Genomic DNA, 15,544 nt, shown 5'->3' with positions numbered 1-15,544 from the left:
ACATTTTTGTGTTTGATAAAACACAGCAGCAATAGCGGTATTCTACTCCCAAATTATGGGCAAGGGCCCTACCCATTGGTTGTTGTCCTAGCTGTCCACTAAATTGTACTAATTAAACAAACAATCTTTATAAACATCAATACCTATATATCTAATTGCACAATCTCTCTTGATACACCCCTGCAAGTGTTAATCAGATGGTGACCCTTCAACATAAAAGTACTGTTCTAGAGCTGGTGAAAACAAAACTCTATATTTCTGAAAAACTATAGTACATAAACTGGCTGACTGAATTCATTCTACTAACTGCAATTTGAATAGCATTGTTTATACATGGAAATGTAGATCTTCTTCTGCATTTAAGCCATTCAGCGTCTTGGAGTTAAAGCTCAAAATATATCTAGATTCAAGTTGTCTCAGACACTTCACCCTGTTTACACCCCTCATTCTGTTTGGCACCTGATCCAATACAAAGTATCTAAAATCTTCTAACTTGTTTGCATCCATTGTTTTGAAGTCACTGGATAAGTTTGATCTTTATTTCTAATGACTTCGAGATGTTGCAAGATGCATTGAAGTAATTGCAAAATAGTGCTACCTATGTAGAGCTTCTGGTTATGGTTATGGCTTATGGTTGTACTTCTGGACTATTTATTACAAGATCCTGTCTCATTGATCCTGCTTTTCGAAATGCAATGAGTGGTCTACTTTGTATTTTTAAAACAATCACTGGATCACTTTGCGATAGATTCCAATATTTTTGAAAAAGTGTTCTTATTTTATGATGTTGCTTATTGTAGCCTGTGATAAAGCCTAATCTCTTCATGCTGTGTAACTAAGCTTTTTGTCTGATCTGAGAATAACAATTGCTCTCTAGATTTATTATTTGCTTGGTATTTGCATCCTTTAGGGCTTGTTGGCTGTAACCACAGATGCAAATCTGTCCCTAAGTTCTTCTTGTTCCATGTGGAGCTGATCCACATTGCTACAATTTCACTGCATACGTACATTTGCAGCATATGGAACGCTATTTTTGAGTTTGTTGCTAAGGAATCTGCGGGCACGCAACACAGAGTTCCCCGCTGTACTTTTACAGTATGTCTTTGTATGTAAACTCCCATTCTCAACATACACCATCAGGTCCAAAAATTGCACATCATTTTCACTGATGTGTGTTGTAAAATGTAAGTTCAGCGTATTCTTGTTTAATCTGTCTACAAATTCTCTGCTGAAACCCTAGTGCCTCACCATATGATTAAAAGATCATCTATATAGCATGACCATAAGATTACATTCTCCATAATTTCCTGGGCAAAATCATAACCCAGCACCTGCTCCTCCCACCTGCCCATTTGCAGAATCGCATAACTGGGGGCGAAGCAGGTACCCATGGCTGTTCCTCTAAGTTGGCGATATAAGTCAGGACAAAATAGAAAATTTGTTGTGCAGACACCAACGTAATATGCTCAGATGCATCTCAGTATGTTTGTATAATGTTAGTGGTCTAGAGCTCAGAAAATTCTCTACTGCTCTGATTCCATCAGAATGAGAGGTGCTCGTGTAAAGAGAAGATACATCCAAAGTCATCAGGATGAAATCTTCCTCTCAGTTGATGTCATAAACTTTCTTTAAAAAATTCCCGGTGTCTTGAATATAAGGCAACAAATTCCTGACTGAATTTGGAAGAAAGTAATCTAAATATTTGGAAGTATTTTCAAACAGACTGCCTATTGGACGGCCTAGGGGTTTGCTCAAAGTTTTGTGTATTTTTTGTATTGGGTACAGAATAGGTATAGTGGGTGGATCTGTTTTAAGGAACAGAAATTCTGCTTGTGTAAAGAGCCCTAAGAATCTCCATTTAGACAACTATAAATAATACCTGGTAGTACTATCCTAAACTACTCTCTTGTCAATCTTTGAATAGCATTGTCCATCTCCCAGCTGATTCATTGCCTCTTCATGATACATACTAAGTGGCCAAAGAACAATTTTGCCTCCTTTGTCTGACTGTCTAAGCTTCTGTATCAGATCTCAAATGGATCTATAGATGTATTGATGTATTGTGTGGCATGCAATTTCTTGAGATCTTGTACCACCAATTCTGAGAACATGTCTATTGAATCTTGTGGAACCATGGGTAAAAACATTGTCTACGTTTTAACCTCTTCAGTGCCCATGGCGAGATAGTCTCGTCATGGAGCACGGTTGCGCTGTGCCCATGACGAGACTATCTCGTCATGAACCCCACCCACTAGTGCAACGCCCGGCACAGGAGGGGGAAAGGGCGTGGCACTGAAGGGGTTAAATGGTGTTGCAGGCCTTACAAAAACATTCAGTTCTTGATCAAGAATTAAACTATCGTCAGTTGCATGGGGAAAATCCCCTCTAGAGAGACTTTCCAAATCCCCTAAAAGACTTGGATCAGAGATTGCCAGATTGCTCAATTCCTCCCACTCATGGGGTATTTCTGCACATATACCTTCTTGATGTCAAATACTTTTGCTAATCTTAACTTTCTAATACATTTAGAACAATCTGTTCTAGTCGGGACATGATCCATATTTATTGGGGCACAATATTAGAGTCCAAGAGAAATAATCTTATTTTCCTCCACATTCAGTTCAAAGTCTGATAGATTTACAATATTAATGCTTTCTTTTCCATCTTTCACTTCTTTTTCTGAGTGGGTTTGATGCAGCTTCTTTCTCCCAAACCACCTGTTCTTTCTCTGCCTCTGCTGCCTCCCCGGATGTTTCTGTCCTGACCCCCCAGTGGTCTGAGGTTGGTGTTTCGGTCCCAGTGTAAAAAACGTAGCTCATCCTCCACAGACGGTATTGATGTCATCTGACGATTATCCTCATTATCCGTATCGATTGCTGAACTTAGCTCTGAGCTCATTTCCTCATGCCTATGGGCAGCATTGCTCTGTGTATTGTATGATAGCTTGTGATGGCCTATGTTGTCAAACCATCTTCAAAACGTAAAGATATGGCCCCTCTGATAGTCCAGTTTGTCCATTCTGAACTTAATGGCTTTCCGATCTTTAATATTTTGCTCATACTTTTTCCACTTTCTTGTATTTCTGTCTCTCGTTTTTTAATCGTTTCTTGTTCCTGTAATTTACTCAGTTGTTCAGTAAGAATTTCTATTTCTTTCAAAAGCGCTTCACGATCTATGTCCACATATTTAATCAGAATAGCCAACATTCTTTTCGATGTTTCTGCTTTATTTTCTGCCCATTCACGTAGCATGTCGGGGTTTGGATTCTCATAGGTAGGAGCTATGAGTATCCGCAAACCTCTTGGGACAGTACCAACTTCCAAATAGCTTCTTAGAGATCTGCTTTTGCACCATTTTGAAGTCTCTCTTTTGATTATCTTCTCAGAGTGCCTTAAGTATCTCCTTGCGCTCCTTTGGCTTACTTGTGCCGCTTTCAGTGCATAAAACACTTGTGTCCTCATCAGCTTCCACATAGCTGAATAATTATATATATATATATATATATATATATATATATATATATACACACACACACACACATATATATGTATATATACTGAGAACTAGTTAAATGCGCCCGTACTCCAGTGTAATATAATATACAACAATTAAAATGTAACCTTTTACCATTTACACAACAAGAGTAATCATTATTAAAACGCTTTTGTTTTCATACCAGCTGAGTTACTTTGAAATCATAATGTGTCACCTGAGAAAATGTTCAATAATGAATTGCTCTCAATGCCATTTCTAATCTCAGAGTCTCAACTGGAGTCGAGTGCCATAAACCCAAATATGTCTTCCATGATTATGGTGTTTATTCATTCATCTTTTTGATGCAAGTAATCAGTTTTGCTTCAATAGCTTAAAGTGCAATATGGGGAATTTCAGAGGTAGGTTTACGCGTACTTTAAAGACATATCGCTTTTTTGTCAAGGCGACAAAAAAATGAAGTAGAACCATGCCAACAGAACTGGATTTTGCTCATTACATTTTCTAGATGACTTGACCAACATAGCCTGGCTTTCGAGGAGTGATACTCCGAAACCGGTCCCAGGGTGCTTGTTTCTGTTCCAGGGAGGACCTGGATTGGCAGTTCGGACTGGACTGTTTCCATTGATTTGCATATGGCTAGGTCTAAACTGTAATGGCGTGAGGAGCAAAAAAAACGATGGATTTAGGCCCAGATCTGTGACTAGGGGTGAATGTTTGACAATGTTCAGCATTCCGTTCATCATCTTGTTGTGTTGTAATGGATGCTAGTCGTTGTGACTCCTAGGGAAGTATAGCTTTTAACCACCTCAAGATTGTTATTGAATCACTATTCACCTGGAGGTGGCGGTCCCTGTCTTCTCATTATCATCATTGTGGTTTAGCTTCATTAACTCACAGATTATGTGAGTCTGAGTACATACCTAATGCATGTAAACCTCTCTCCAATCCCAGGGGTGACATCTACTCACACCAGGTCATCAGCACACATACGTGTAGAAATCTCATAATCCCCAGTTTCAGAAGGAAGGGCTGAGATGTTTTATTAAACTTGAAAAGTCAGAAAAATTAAGTGAAAATGGTGACGTCACACCTCGTCCAAGCTCCACACAGTTTGAAGGCAGTAAACTGAACTGGCACTTATGAATAAAAGATTTATTCAAGGCGGCTCAGGACGTCAGCTACCTGTGCGCCCCTTCAACTGTAGGTGGTGCGCCCTGGGCCTGGGCCCAGATCGCATATGCCTAAAGCCGGCCCTGGGAGCGAGAAGTCTCTGAAACCAACTTTCACATAATGTCAGGGACACTTTTTGTAGTCTGTAGTAAGTGACGTGCGAGACCCTTCGTCATAGCTGTCATTGTGGCACTCTACGTTTACTACTTGCAGGTTCTGATATAGGGGGGCAGATTTACAAGCTCCTTGTGCCACCAGAATGTCACTGGAGGTGCATGTTACTGCTCCATATTTACAAGGACAGGAAAAGCCACCCTGTGTGGCTTTTCCTGCCCTTGTATATATGACTCCTTTACACGCAGCACTTTGCGTGAAAGGGGCGTTCCATGGGTGTTGTTGTTGGTGTTCCCACGCAACACCCATGGAACCGGACACATATCCAGATTTACGAGGAATCGTACATCTGGAAATGTGTCTGAATGCTACGCCACCCTAGGGGCGCAACCAGGAGAAATGTTTCCATTTTTCCTCATTTTTTCCTTTTTCAGTGCATGCTGCATTCTACAGCATGCTTTGAAAGAGAAAAATGTCTGTAGTGATTGTTTTTGTGCAGGAAGGTACCCCTTCCTGCACAAAAACAATATCCCCAGGACGCAGGCATCCTTGCACCATGGTGCAAGGGTGCCTGTGCCGGCCCATGGCAGCAGTTTGTGCGTTAGCGCAGGGGAGAGCACAGGAATGCGACATGTTATTGTAAATATGTTGCATTCCTGTGCTCTGAAAGTGCCGCAGCCATAGGGCTTGCGGTGCCACGCTGCGGCACTTCCTTATAGATCTGCCCCAGGATGTCTAAGGGTATTTGCAAAGGGTAGACTCGTCCTTCTCAGGGTTTCACAATAAAAACAATTATCTTGCAATCCACGTGCCTCGAAGTCCACCCTAATGCATCTTAAAGAACATAAGTTCATTTTCCCTAATGAGAGCTATCACAACCGGAAAACTTGTTTTAATGTTTGCTTAGTGGCGATCAACTTGTTACTAATACTTTTAATCTTTATCAATAATGAAGGTAAAAGGTTCGTCATGCTTTACGCTTTTCATCCGCATTTATTCCATAATATTGCATATATTACGACCTTCAGTTGTTCTTCAGGATGGATTACTTCCATTCCAAAAGTCTCCTTTCGCATAAATGTCAGTTTTATTTTTTTAAAATATGTACGCATTCGTTGAAATTAAAACCAATAGGAAGTCCACAACTTTCTACAACTACACTGCACATTTGAAGCCTAGTATTAATATTGCCACAAAACCGAACCGCTAAGAACCAAGTGAGGCGTTGGGCAGGTTGGAAGGCTAGAGTAAGGTGTTGGGGAAACCTTGTAGACAGTGCTTCATTTGAGCCGGTGGTTGCTGGTGGGGGGCACCAGTGCTCTTTTTTGGGGACGAGCACTTAGTTTTCCTCATCAAATATTTCCCTAGTGCAAGAGAGTAAAAACACCACAAGGGGAAAAAAGGAGGAAGAGAAAGGCGAAAAAACTGCTCCCAGGTTGGAAAGCAGGAATCTGCGGCCAGCAACGTTACAGTCTGGCGGGGCACGATGCCCAAAACACTCACCATATATGCCGACCTCAGGGTCTGAATGCGGTCTCCATCCTGGTGGTCTCCTCCTCGGCGCTGCTTCGGGCTGAAAGAGAGGAACTTCCTCCCTTGTACAACCCGAAACCAACCAATCCTGGAGTTGCACCACAGCTCCAGGATTGGTTGGACCAGGCTCACCCAGTGCTCATTTTGAGGCTGGGGGCCTGCGGCTGCCGTCCCTCTGCTGTTTCTCAGCCCTGGGATTGCAGTCTCTGAAGTGCCCATGTCAGATTGGCCGGCTCTCGACAGACGGCCAATATGACAGGTGCACTGGAAGGGGGCTGCATTATTAGTGCAATGGGACTTATCAGCCCGGCCACCTGCCCCCACGCTGTAACAGTGCGAGCCTTCAAAACATTAATAAAATGGTATTTATTACCATTTTATTAATGTGTGTGCCTGCTACGCTCGCCTGCAGGTGGGGTTACGCTCGTCCGCCATAACAGAGGAGCCGCCGCTGTGGCAGGAGTGCGAGAAGGGGTCAGGGCGTGTCTGGCAGCGCATTATAGAGGCTTGAGGTAGATTCAGGGCTACGCAGCCTTGGTCCTTGTCTGGTCAACATTTAAGAGCGCCAGCCGCAGGCTTCTGAGCAGCGCTTTGGGCACCGGCACCCATCATTTTCAAAATTAAGCACTGCTTGTAGGAGACTTGGCTGCACATATTATATTGGTTAAGAAATGTGAATAATGTAACGACATGTGACTGTATCAAAACGATAAACCTTTAGTCTCTGTAATAAATAAGGCAGTATCAAATATTCTTTTGGTAGCGTTCATCCAGTGCAAAACATGGGACATAGGGCTACATGTACGCAGCTTTTTTCATGTTGCAAATGGCGTGATTTGCAGAATTAGGCCTTTTGCGACTAGAAAAAAGCATTTTTTCTATGTACAAAGGACCATTTTGTGTTTTCGTTACCTATTAATGAATCGCAAAATGGGTTAGCGATTCGATATTAGGAAGGAGCGTGTTAAGTACATCCCTTCCTAATAGCTACTTGCAGTGTTATGTAAGAATGTTTTGCGACTGTCGCAAAACATTCGCATTTTAACACCAACTTGAAGTTGGTGGTGACCCATTCGCAAACAGGAAGGTGTCCCCAAGGGACCCCTTCCCCTTTGTGAATGTATACAAAAAAGTAGGCAGTGGCGCCACAGACCACTGGCTACTCTTAAAAAGTGAAAAGAAAACGTTTTATTTTTGTTTTTGAAGCGCATCCTGTTTTCCTTTAAGTAAAACGGGCTGCATTTTTTTTTTTAAACGTTGCTTTATTTAAAAGCAAACACAGACATTGTGGTCTGCTGTTTGCAGCAGGCCACCATCCCTGGGTTTTTAGTGATTCCCAGTGGGTCCTAAATTAAGACCTACCTCATGAATATTAATGAGGTAGGTGAATTGCGACCCCATTAGGAATTGCTAAATGTGTCAAAGACACATTAGTACATAGGTGTTTGCAATTACCTAATTGCGAACACAGCAAAATGAAACGTGCACACATGTGGCCCTTAGGCCCTAATGCACTAATGCCATTCACAAATCTGGTATGTTATATTTCTGATCTGAGCGCGTCTGCAGATTCGGATGTCTATTGCGATCTGACCTATGTACTAATAGATTGCCTGGCAAATTGGTCCTTCACAGAGGGTCATAAAACAACCTGCCCAAAGAATATTCATTAGGAAGATTGTGCGACCCATTGTTATTGGCTGTATATGGAGAGATGGAGGCCTGCATGAGACAGCGGGCCTCCGTCACCGCATTTGCATTCACAAATAGGAAAACATCTTCTTAGAAAGAACCTGTGCCCGTTAAAGAGGCCAGTAGTACTTTAAAAAAAAAAAAGCTTTTAGTTTGGGAAGATGTTAGGAGTGAGAACCTTTGGGTGCCCGCCTGATACCCCCCCCCCCCCCCTCTTGCTTACCCCAGGCCGAGTCACGATTTAGAAAGGGGAGGACGAAGCTCATGTCAGTCTTTTTCATTTCTTAAGTTAAAAAGGTTTTTAAGGGGTTGCATGTCGTGGAGTGGTGGGGAGCGACTGGGTACTAATCCCCATATGTTATGTTACGTTAAATGAATTTATAGAGTGGTCAAATACCCATGGGTGTCTTGACGCTGGCTACTGTGTAACTTGAAGAAACCTAAATAAAATTGAAAAACCTATGCAGAATTGAATAAACAGGATTTAAGAGCTTTTCTGAAGAACAGCAGATTAGTGGATGATTTGATATGAAGGGGAAGCTTGTTCCAGGCAGTGGAGGCACACAGAACAAAGCTGCGCCGCCCCACGACACACATTTGTATTTGGGCAGAATCGCAGATGTGCCAGCAGAAGATCTTAACGGCCCGTTGCGAATGTACCAGTTGAAAGTATTTTTCACGAAGACAGGCCCTTGATCTTGTAGAGCCTTGAAGGCAATAGAGAGAGATTTGAAAACAATGCTGTGCCTGATCAGCAGCCAGTGAAGCTTCTTCAAATGTTTAGACAAGGATTGATGTTTTGGAATGTAAAGGAGGAGACGGCCCGCGGTATTTTGTAGCGTTTGTAACTTATTATGCACGTGTTGATAAGTATTGAGGTAGAGCGCATGGCAATTATCAAGTTTGGAAATTGCAACAGAGGTGACTAATGATTTTTGTAGATGTCTGACAGCCTGCATGCAGTTGCAAAGCCGATCCCTTGGTCGAGCCCCTCCCTGCCAAGAGAGACGACGATTTGCGTGCCGTCGGCATAGGAAGTAAGGGCAAAGCCAAATGATTTGACGAGCTCAGCCAGAGGGGTAACATAAATGTCAAAAAGCGTGGCGCAGACCCCTGTGAAACCCTGCAAGGAAGAGAGAAAGGCCAAGAGACATGGTTGTCCAGTTGGACCAATTGTTCTCGAGATCATAGACATTAACTGAGTAGGTTCCAGGCTGAGCCTGTGATACCTATCTCAATCAGAAGGGACAGTAGTTTGCTGTGGTGCGTGATGTCGAACGCCACCAACAAATCCAATAGAATCAAGGCCGCCTTGCCTCCTGCATCGCAGGACGTTCTGATTTCTTCAGTAGCTTTAATTAGGGCTGTTTCCGTACTGTGGTTTGAATGGAAACTGAACTGAGTGGCGTCCAAGAGGTTGTTAGATTAAATTAAAACCGCCAGTTGAGTACTCTTTTGATAATCTTAGCTGGCAGGGAAAGACATGATATCAGACGATCATTTTTGGATCAGAAGGGTCCAGGGAAGGTTTCTTGAGGAGAGGAAGAACTGAAGCCTTCTTCCAACGATTTGAAAGGAGCCCGATTCACATACTTGCTGAAAGATATGTGGTAAAACTGGAGCAATAGTACCTGCGACAAGGGCAGCGATCCTGGGAGGACAGGGATCGCTGGGAGAGCCTGGTCTTGCAGCTTTAATCAATCTAGCAACTGCATCAGTCATCGGAGGAGGAAAAGCTGCAAAGCTGGAGGCTACTGAAGTGAGACTAGGAGCAGCCACTGCGCTATTTAAAGCTACTACGCACCAATCATAATTCAAGCTACGGAGTCAACCAATCAACAAGCTCCCTATATTGCTTCCCTTCTGGTCCGCATGGTTTAAAACCTATCAAGATGACTGACAAGTTTGTCCTTATTTCACATAGGAACCGTAAATATCTTAAAACCGAATCTACCAATCCAAAGCGCCGGTCCTTATTTCTTCTAAATCCCAATCGAAGTCGTGGAGATTAACACATAATCCAATTATAAGGCTTGTTCGATCAGCCAATCAAAAGAACTTATGTATTGCAAAACATGTTTCCTCCGTGGTCCGCTACTCGATTTCTACAATTGAAAAGCTAGTAACATTGCGTATTTTCCTGAATACAGATAATTTCCCTTTTCCGTAAATCACAGGGAAACAGAAAGCAATGAAAATGCTAGTGATTAGTCGCTCAGGGAAGGTCCACACCCAGAATACGCGCCAACCGAACAGACCCCGACCCCACCCCAATACAAATTACGGGCGGATAGTGCTCATCCAGTAACGGTGACCAGAGGAATCCCGTTTGGGGAAATGATCAGGATCAGAAGAAATTGTAGTACGGAAAGGGATTTTGGTAAGGAATTTGAGAATCTCCAAAAACGGTTAATGTGTAGGGGATATCTAAAGAGGAATTTAAATAAGGCTAAGGACAGAATAATGAAGGTAGAGAGAGCCAATACTCTGTCACAAAAAGAAAAAAAATCGATCAGTGCAGAGAATTGCATTTGTGACTACGTATTGTTCACAACAAAACAAAATATTCAAGGCTTTGGGAAAGAATTGGAGTCTTTTAAAAGGAGTTCCGGGATTGACTAATGTGATTGGAGATAGACCTGGGGTGGTTTTCAAACGCAGCCCTACTATGAAGGAAATGGTTACCAGAAATTATATAGAACCTATAAAAAGTGTGGATTTGAATTGGTTGCCACCTCCGCCTAATGGTTTCTATGTCTGCGGATCATGTAATGTTTGTGTCTTAGGCATCAACAAAATCAAAGAGTTCAGGTATAATACCAACAAATGTTATTCTGTCAGGGAATTTATCAATTGTAACAGTGTAGGGGTTATTTATGTTATAATTTGTGCATGTGGAAAGATCTACATTGGAAGCACTAAACGTAATTTGAAGCTAAGAATTCAGGAACATAAACGTTCCATTACGAATCATGACACTAAATCCCCACTCTATCATCATATCAGGGAAGCACACCCGGGGGAAAGTGGAGTAAGGTTTCATGGAATACAGAAAGTTATCCCAGGATGTAGAGGAGGTAACTGGGAACTGAAGATTAGACAAAAAGAAGCAAGATGGATCAGTCGCTGTAGATCTGTGCAACTGGGACTTAATAGTGATAACGAGCTCCATTACTTCTTGGAGTAACATAGGTTGGATAGCACAAGAACATAGTGGCATTCAAACTTAATATTGAACTGGGTTAGAATATACGATTGGTTTTATACTGTGGCTATTCTGGAAAATTGATGATAGGGATATGACAAGATATTTGGGTTGAGTTGGATATACATGTTTTAATTAGGAGGTCCCAATGTGTAATGAGATTATCATGGGACGCAATAACCATCAGGATATAGTGTCTACATTGAGTCATAATAAGGCGGGACACATCATTTTGGCCTTGCATTTCTAATAGTGGGATAAAACTGTAATTACTACTTCATTAGGGTTTATGTGAGTTTAAATTGATTAAACAAAAATAGTAGACTATTAATAATGAAATAGGAAGATGAGAATGGTTCATGTTTTTTTATGGTGATGGGTGGTTGACTTTATAATCTTTAAACCAGACTGAGAAAAAAACAACAATAAGATAGGAAATAATTCTATTGTTCTCTTTAAATAAAATACGTGCCAAAATATGAGCTTAATATTTAATTGCTGGGATTGGTCGCTTGGGGAGGGTTTGTGGCCGGGGTGCGTGCTAGCCGGGTGGACCTTGATTTCATTCCGGTATGGACGGTGCTTTTGGATTGGTTTGGTTTGGGGATGGACTGGGGGACGGCGAGCGGGCGGAGATGTGTGTCACGATGTTGTGTATTAACGATGTCGTGATGCATGTTTCCGACTGTTTGCTGTCTTTTGGTCCATTCCTGGATCGGGCAGGTCCGGGAGCACCGTTTGTATTGGGGTGGGGTCGGGGTCTGTTCGGTTGGCGCGTATTCTGGGTGTGGACCTTCCCTGAGCGACTAATCACTAGCATTTTCATTGCTTTCTGTTTCCCTGTGATTTACGGAAAAGGGAAATTATCTGTATTCAGGAAAATACGCGATGTTACTAGCTTTTCAATTGTAGAAATCGAGTAGCGGACCATGGAGGAAACATGTTTTGCAATACATAAGTTCTTTTGATTGGCTGATCGAACAAGCCTTATAATTGGATTATGTGTTAATCTCCACGACTTCGATTGGGCTTTAGAAGAAATAAGGACCGGCGCTTTGGATTGGTAGGTTCGGTTTTAAGATATTTACGGTTCATATGTGAAATAAGGACGAACTTGTCAGTCATCTTGATAGGTTTTAAACCATGCGGACCAGAAGGGAAGCAATATAGGGAGTTTGTTGATTGGTTGACTCCGTAGCTTGAATTATGATTGGTGCGTAGTAGCTTTAAATAGCGCAGTGGTAGTTACACGTGCACCAGAACGGATTTATCGAACCGGCTGGAGGGATGGTGTGACCATTGGAAAGAAATTAAGCAGGCAACAAGGTATGTTCTCTAGCGGAATAAGTCTAGCGCAAAGGTATATTGTTATCCGGGGTCTCTTGATTAATAGTAATGAGGATGCCCTTTGTCATTATACTTTTAGACTGTGACTGGGGAAGTGGCCATATCATGGGTTTCTTTATGTGAAGATTCTAAGGAATAGGAAAAAGCAAGAAAAATAATGCACAGACGATAGTTTAGGTGGATATAAAAGTGACGATTGGAGCAAGTAGGAGGTATGTTAATAATTTATCTTCATGATTGTAGGTAGGATATTTAATAAGTGAGACTTTTTTAAAGTAATGAGCATATAAATACTACACAAAAAATTGCAAAAAATCTGTTTGCATTAGGTTGTCTCATGATAATTCACACAGCATTGGGACTTAGAAGAGGCTATTGGGCATATACAGCCTAATGAACTGTAACATATTCATGGCACGAATGATTGTGGGGAACTTTATAAACATTGGAACTATTAATGGATTTTTTGCGTATATGTGATTCTGTAAATTTTGTCAATATGATCTTGTTTTGTTTTTTGGGTTAAATCTTTTCTCACCTAGGATTGTTAAATAGGTCGGACTCTCTAAGCCGAAATGGTATATATATAATTTTGTTTACGTGACATTGAGATAATAGATATTTATAATGTACTGTTTAAGTGATATTATTTTCTTTTTCTATATTTACAGCCCTGATGATGTCCCAAAAGGGACGAAACGCGTTGGCTGTGGTTACCTAAAATATGGCTATGGTTGTTTAGAGTTAATAATCAACTTATTGGATTTACACAAATTGTGAATGTGTACGAGAAAGATCTCTGAAGGATTTTGTTGAAAGAATGAAGGCTCTGATCGTTGCAATCAACTTGGTGGATATGTAACAATCACGATAATTTGTTGGAGTAATCCATTTGAAAATACTCAAATATAATAAAAGAATCCAATTGGAAGAAGATCGTTTTGGACTGCATCTTTTGATTACAATATTTAATTGCTTGAATTGCTATTACTGTTATTCCGCTCCTCCTGTTATTGGCTTATTTTGTATACATTAGTGGCTTTGACGGTGGGCCACTGGAAGTTGAGTGGAAAAATGTATTAATTGAGATTGCTCGAATTTTATATACTCACTGGTGCACACTGAGTAGTAAACCCTCATCGTTGTGATTAGTTGTTGAGACTAGGAGCAGTATGGTGTCCAAAGGAAGGAATGTGTTTAATAGAAAAGGTATTACATTTGTTTTCGACTTTGATAAAGAAAAAGCTAGCCACCTCGTTGCAAAAAGACTGGCTAGAATTAGTGGACTTTTAAGAAGAGTTCTTTAGTAGAATTCTTGGCTGATTCCATTTTCAGAGGTAAGTAGGCGGTCTTTTTTGTAAAAATAGTAGTTTTGCTAATGGCCAAGCAAAACTAATACTTGGCCTTTTCAGCCTCATTGTATCCCCGGTGCCATTTTTTCTCTTGTCTTCTGCAGCTCTGTTTAAGGGATCTCAGGGCTGCAGTGAACCAGGAGGCGGTAGCCTTATTTCTTTTGGAATTGGCCGACTTTGGAGGGGCCAATGATAGAGAGGCCCACAGATGTTCTGTTACACTCCTTTTCTCCTTCCCTCACCTTTTATAAAGAAAGAACACACACAAATCAGCAAGACACAGACATCAGTAAAGGAATCTGATTGCCCAGTTGTAGAAGTGGGCTGCGACCCAAAAACAAACCTGGATTGGCACCACAGGCCCCCAAGTTGTGCAGCCGAGTTTCATGGTCTGCTCTGTGGCTGTCTTTCTCTGTTAAGCCATTTGGTAATTAGCATTCTGCTAGATTTCCATCTTTCTTGATTTAGATAGTCATTGCCCCCAACATCCCGTTTGTTGTAGGGGGTTGCCTTGGATATAGTTCTCGACATTCTGTCCAGTGCCTTGAGTCCGTGTATCCTGCTGAGCAGCGCTTTTCCAGTCAGTAACAACTCTCCAGCTTTTCTCAAGTTTTCTGAGAAACGCCCCAGATCAGAGCTCACAACAGTTTAAAATGACAAGTCCACCTTTCCACATGCACCCCAAGAATTGCTAGCGCTGGGCAGTTGAGTATGCAAAGTGGAACATCGATGATTATAGTTCCCATTTAAACACACTTGATCCTGACATCTGAATATTATGGTAATATCTTGCACACATATCTCACTGACAAACTGTGAAACAGTATTAAGACATTGACACTTTCTTGCTCTGTGAGGCCATGTGTTTTTAGGTCGAGCCCTGAGCCAGCACACAAGCGCTGCTCTGGGGTTTATCTGTGGTAGTTGACTATGTGAGGGAAGCCCCGCCCACTCCTCCTCTAACTTTTTCATTGGCTTGACTCTTTGTCCTTTCTAAATGCTGCCTTCCGATTGGTTTATAGGCTGCTAGTCCCTCCTTATGATGGCCATGTCGTCATTCGTCACCTTCCATGGTTACTGGCCCCTTTACTTCGTGTTTCATAAGCACTATTTTCTTCCCGTCCCTCCCCCTTCCTGTTGTCCGTGCCTTCTCTTCCGCCCCCCACTCCCGTTGTTTGTGCCTACTCGCACAAACCGCACTCATTGCAATAGGTCTTGCGTAAATGAGAGTCCAGTTGCATTGTAAATGCTTTTTTAAGTGACGTTGTTTGTTGCGTAACAAAGGCAGCTAATGTTTACGTATTAAACAATTTTACGTCTCACAAACCAATACTTATAATATTATTTCTTCGAATGTTATTTATCACTTGCACCATTTTGCTACAGAATGTGTCTTTCTTTGATCAGGCTCATCGTTAGTAAAAAACGAACATTTGCATTGTGCGATCGAATATTTAAAATCGTCTTCCTGATTATCGGACAAAAGCTCCTCTAATATGGCGATTATTTTGTAAAATTCAAAGAGGAACCTTAAACGCTAGACTGGGTGAACCATTTCCTCGAAGGTCAGCAGCCATATTGGGTGTAAATAAGATAAAATCACATCCAATTAGTAGAACGACTGTGTACCAAAGTA

The 15,544-nt window shown here is 41.6% G+C and overlaps 1 protein-coding gene across 1 annotated transcript in view; it reads left to right on the top strand.

Annotated features, from left to right (window-relative positions):
* Nucleotides 1–13,485, top strand: part of LOC146863416 (protein mab-21-like 3) — a 157,668-nt gene extending 144,183 nt beyond the window's left edge. Inside the window, exon 5 of the mRNA XM_085643371.1 lies at nt 13,228–13,485. The gene's annotated coding sequence lies outside the window, so the exon portion shown is untranslated. The remainder of the gene's footprint in view (nt 1–13,227) is intronic.
* Nucleotides 13,486–15,544: the final 2,059 nt, after the last annotated feature.

This window comes from Triturus cristatus, chromosome 2_2 (genome assembly GCF_964204655.1).
Source record: "Triturus cristatus chromosome 2_2, aTriCri1.1, whole genome shotgun sequence".
Classification (NCBI taxonomy): domain Eukaryota; kingdom Metazoa; phylum Chordata; class Amphibia; order Caudata; family Salamandridae; genus Triturus; species Triturus cristatus.
Note: the sequence above shows the minus strand (reverse complement) of the source record. Positions and strands in the feature narration are given on the sequence as shown.